Genomic DNA, 5,653 nt, shown 5'->3' with positions numbered 1-5,653 from the left:
TAATAATAATCACCCAAATTGTCTTTTCATCCTTATATTTAAAGTGATCAGCCTATTTGATAAAATAGGAAAATTGAGTGTTGTGAAAACTAAAATGTGGTTTCTTGACTTTTTTGCCATGTTTGCTATATTGTTTCCCCAATGAAAAAATGCAAAATGCCTCCAAATGAGAAAAGCAAACTAAAACAAAAAATATAGATAACCATAAGACCAAATATTAACCATTTATGTGTACATTATATATGTTCAAGAAGGTAATTCAGTCTTGGTGCAGTTGGGCATGTCGGTAATTGCAGCTACACTAGAGGCTAAGTCCCTATCCTAATTTTGAGGGTTCTGTAGGCAACTATGCAAGATTTCAGCCTAAATTTAAAGTAAAAAAAGAGGTGAAGAGTTCTGCTGTACCATCAGTAAGTGCATGTGCATACCGTGGAGCAGCTGTGTGGACCAGAGTGGCAGGGCTGCAGGTGGGTCCCAGCTAGGGCCCCACCCCAACCCCAGAGGAGCAGGCACATGTGCCCAAGCAATAGCCCACCAAGAAAAGAGCTGCATAGGTGTGCAAGTTTCATCCACAGTCTCGCCATACCATTGGCCACAGCCAAGGGCCCACCTGGAAAAGAACTACACAGACACACAAGGAACAGCCAGAGGCTCACCCTAATACCACTGATAAGTGCCTGAAGAACCTAGCCAGAATCCTACACAGCCAATAGGAATTGGGATACATAGCCCCCAGCCAAAAGCCTACAGCTACATAAGAGCCCCAGTTAGAAGCATATCTAGATACCATCCCAAGTGTGCACAGAAACCAGCCAGAAGCCCACCAGACGACATGTCAGCTCAGGTGTATAGAAGGCCATAATTCTAAACCCAGGAATTGGTGTACTGGGGAGCAGCTGAGTAAAGCCTGCTCAGTAGACTGCTGATATTTGAAGATCCCTGGGTGAGCAAAAACTCCCCTCAACAAAGGCACAGCAGGCTGCATCTGTTGAAAGGAGAAGACATGGAAATATGTCTCAAACCCAGACTTCAAGGCAACTGCAAAGGGAAACGAGATGGATTGATCTGATAATCAACCACCTGGACTTCCTGAACTGGCAACAAAGAGGACCTAGAAAAAATGAAATCAGAAATAATTTATCAGAAAAGAGCAGAGATTATGCCCATAGCACAAGACATGACTAATAAACCTAGAGTGGACCCAGATTTAAAAAAATAGAGGAGATTAGAAACATGATAGAATTCTGACATAGAAACAAATGGAGTCCATAAAACAGATGCCAACAGATTTCCAAGAGATTAAAAACTCCACTGAAAGTTTACAGAGCAGAACAAGCCAATGAGAGAATTGCAATTAGTGACTAAAAAAAGAGAAACCTCTTAAAAATAGTAAGAGACCATGAGAGATCAGTCCAGCAGTTGCTAGATGATTCAAAGAAGAGTAACATAAAACTGATTGGAATTAATGAAAAAACAGGACAGAGTGAAGATGACATAAGAAAACTGCTCAACAAAGTAATGGCAGAAAACTTCTCAAATAAGGGGAAAGAACCTGACATACAGATAAGTGAGGTGTATAGGACTCCAAACAGCCATGATCAAAACGAGAAAAAATCTACACATAGGCATATAATAGTTAACATTCCAGAAACCCAACAGAAGAATAAAATTCTACAAGCAGTTAGAGAAAAGAAACAAATCATGTAAAAGGAAAGCCCATTCAAATCACAGCAGAGTTCTCAGCACAAATCCTCAAGGCAAGAAGAGTGTGGAGTGATGTATTTCAAGCCCTAAAGGAAAAACAATCTCCAACCCAGATTGATGTTCCCTGCAAAACTATCTTTCAAAATCAATGGATAAATCAGATACTTTCATGACAAAGAGCACGTTAGGAACATCATGAATACCAAACCAGCCCTCCAAAAAAAAAGTTCAACAATATCCTAGGAAAAGATAATGAGGACCACAAACCTGAGGAAGCCCAGCAGAATGAATCCAGCAGACACAACAAGAAATCAAATGAAAAGAGGGAGAATCCAACAAAAATAAAATGTCATGACAAAGATAAGTCAATACATATAAGTTATAATCATCAATGTTAATGGTCTCAATTCACCAGTCAAAAGAAACTTACTGGCCAAATGGGTCAAGAGGCAAGATCCAACAATATTCTGTACACAAGAGACACACTTAATTCAAAAGAAACTCAGACTGAAAGTTAATGGATGAAATACAATACTCCATGTGACAGGAGCCCCCAAAAATGCAGGAGTAGCTATCCTCATTGCAGATTAGGTGGATTTCAAAGCAACACTGATTAAGACAAAGAAGGACACTTGTAAAGGGAACCCTCAAAGAGGAAGGGATGGTGATCACAAATACAGATGCACCTAACACAAGTGTGCCCAACTATGTAAAACAAATACTAATGGACATGAAAAATCATATAAATGCAAACACAATAGTAGTGGGAGACCTTAATACTGCACTGTCACAAATATATAGATAGATCAACGAGACAAAAAATAAACAATGGCGTAATAGAATTCAAACTCTTGAACAAATGAATTTAAGCAAAATTTACAGAGTGTTCTGCCCCACAAAACCAGAATACACATTCTTTTCAGATACACATGAATTGTTCTCCAAAATAGACCACAAACGCACTCATAGAACATGTTTAAGTAAGTGAAACGGAAATGAAGTTATCCCCTGTATGTTATCAGACCATAGTGTGTTGAAATTGGAGATCAATAGAAAAAGAAACCACAAGAATTTCATAAACACGTGGAAATTGAACAACACACATCTGAATAACCCAGGGTCACAGAGGAAATTAAAGAAATCAGTTCCTTCAATTAAATGACAATGACAATACAATATATTGGAATCCATAGGACACAATGAAAGCAGTCTTATGAGGGAAATTCACAGAAGTAATACTCATATCAGGAAAATGAAGCAAGCTCAATTTTGCAAACCGATTCTGAACCTCATGCTTCTAGAAAAAGAAGAGCAAGACAAGTCCAAAGCTCACACAAGGGGGAAATTATAAAGATCAAAACAGAAATCAATGCAATAGAGACTAAGAGAATTATACAAAAATAAATCAATGAAGACAAGAGTTGGTTTTTGAAAAGAATAAATAAAATTGACAAATCTTTAGCCAAACTTACCAAAAAAGGAAAGGAAAGGCCTAAATCCATGCAATTAGGAGTGAAAGGGGTGAAATTACAATGGATTCAGCAGAAATCCAGAGGGTCATCAATACCTTCTTTGAGAACCTGTACACCAATAAGATGGAAAATACAGAAAAATTGGACAGATTTATAGATTTGAATGAATCACCAAAGTTGAATGAAGAGGACCTAAAAATTCTAAACAACCCAATATCAATGAATTAAATGGAAGATTTAATTGTAAATTTACCAGCTAAAAAAAAGTCTGGGTCCTATGGCTTCACTGCTGAAATCTACAGAACATTTAGAGAGGAACTATTGCCACTCCTTCTTAAATTCTTCAGTGAAATTGAAAGGGAAGTAATACTCCCAAACGCATTCTTGAAAGCAAGCATCACCTTGATCCCCAAAACAGAAAAACACCCAAGCAAAAAAGATAACTATAGGCCAATCTCACTAATGAACATAGATGCAAAAATCTTTAATAACATACTCACAAATAGAATGCAAGAGATAATTGAGAAATCATACACCCTGAGCAAGTGGGATTCATCCCAGGGATGCAGGGCTTGAACATAGATGCAAAAATCTTTAATAACATACTCACAAATAGAATGCAAGAGATAATTGAGAAGATCATACACCCTGAGCAAGTGGGATTCATCCCAGGGATGCAGGGCTGGTTCACCATATGCAAATCAATGCATGTAATACACCGTATTAATAGAGCCAAGGACAAAAACCATATGATCACCTCAATAAATGCAGAAAAAGCATTTGACAAAATCCATCACACATTTATGATAAAAATCTCCGTTGCCCATGAACTAGCACAGACAATAAGTGGGATCTCTTACTAAAAGGCTTCTACACAGCAAGAGAAACAATCAATAGTGTGAAGAGACACCCACAATGTGGGAGAAACTTTTCACCAGCTCTTCCTCAGACAAAGTTCTACTATCTAAAATATATAAAGAACTTAAAAAAAATCAGACCTCCTAAATGTGAAGATCAAATCCAAACCAAAAATGGGCATCTGAAACGAACACACATTTCTCAGACAAAGTAGAAATAACAAATAAACATATAAAAAATGTTTAACCTCACTGCCCATTCAGGAGATGCAAATAAAAGCAACACCAAGATTTCACTTCACCCCAGAAAGAATGGCTGCTACCATGAAATCAGCTACTGATTTGCAATCAAACCGATGACAGCTTGTGGGGCTGTGGAGAAAGAGGAACCCTGCTTCACAGCTGGTGGGAGTGTAGACTGCTGCAACCACGTTGGAAATCAGAATGGAGATACCTCAAGGAACTAGCATTGGAGGTCCCATTTGACCTTTCTGTCCCCCTACTAGATATCTTTCTCAAGGAATGCCCCATGTTCGTAGCAGCACAATTCGTGATAGCTAAAACTTGGAAGCAGCTCAATTGCCCATCAACTAGATACTAGATAAAGAAAATGTGTGTTTTTCTTTTTTTAATAAAATGGAGTACTACTCAACCATACAGAATGAGAAACTAGAGACATTTATAGCTAAATTCCTGAACATTGAGGTGATACTCAAGTGAAATAAATAGGATGCATATGTATAAATATCGAATAGTTTCTCTAGTGTGGGAAACTGAAAATGTAAATAAGGACTAAAAGTATAAAGGATAATATGAAACAGGGTGAAAAGGTGCAAAGGGGAAAGGGAAATGAGAGGGGAAGGGGAAAAGAAAGATGGTAATGGAATCAACATGAAAAAAAGAAAAATGGAAACAAAGTCTTTGTAGATAGGGATGGGGGAGGGGTGGAAGGGAGGGCAGCGGAATGGGGAAAAAAGAAAAACCAAGATGGATTACGGAAAGGTGCAAATTTCCAATGATGAATGTCATTACACTGTATACCTTAAATGTACCAATAAAATTAACTAATTAAAAAAAGAGAGAACTGATGTATCTCAGTACAAGCGCAAGGCCTTGCCTTCATTCCTGAGTAGCCACCAGAATATAGTTAAACAATAAATGGAGTCTAATATTTACCCTAATTTGGGGTGTAACTTAAAATCAATGGGTTCTTTCTTCCATAAAATATTTACTAACAGAAAAAATATATATTCACATATTTAAATCAAACATTAATATGGTTTAAATAGAAAAGATCAGAATAAGTAATGAAAAGAGAAATCTTTATTAAACTTCTAGATTAGGAGAGAAAAAGTTGAGAGCTTTTTAGCAATACAAACCTAAGTCTTTATGTATATAGAGAGGCATGAGCGTGTGTGAACCATGAACCTAATTCACAAATGGCGGGTACAAGGAATTAACATATTTTAAAGAATTAGAGTCATAATTTTAAAAATTTACTCTCCGTTAGTGTCTGTCTATCCTATATCACTCTGGCCGGTTAAAGGACCATACATTTGTCAAAGCAGATCAGAAGCTATTCTTCGATCAGAAAATGGAGAATGGAGATTTCACTCTTTA

The sequence above is a fragment of the Fukomys damarensis genome, unplaced genomic scaffold (genome assembly GCF_012274545.1).
Source record: "Fukomys damarensis isolate Sample0158 unplaced genomic scaffold, DMR_v1.0_HiC HiC_scaffold_15, whole genome shotgun sequence".
Classification (NCBI taxonomy): domain Eukaryota; kingdom Metazoa; phylum Chordata; class Mammalia; order Rodentia; family Bathyergidae; genus Fukomys; species Fukomys damarensis.
This window is presented reverse-complemented; position numbering follows the sequence as displayed.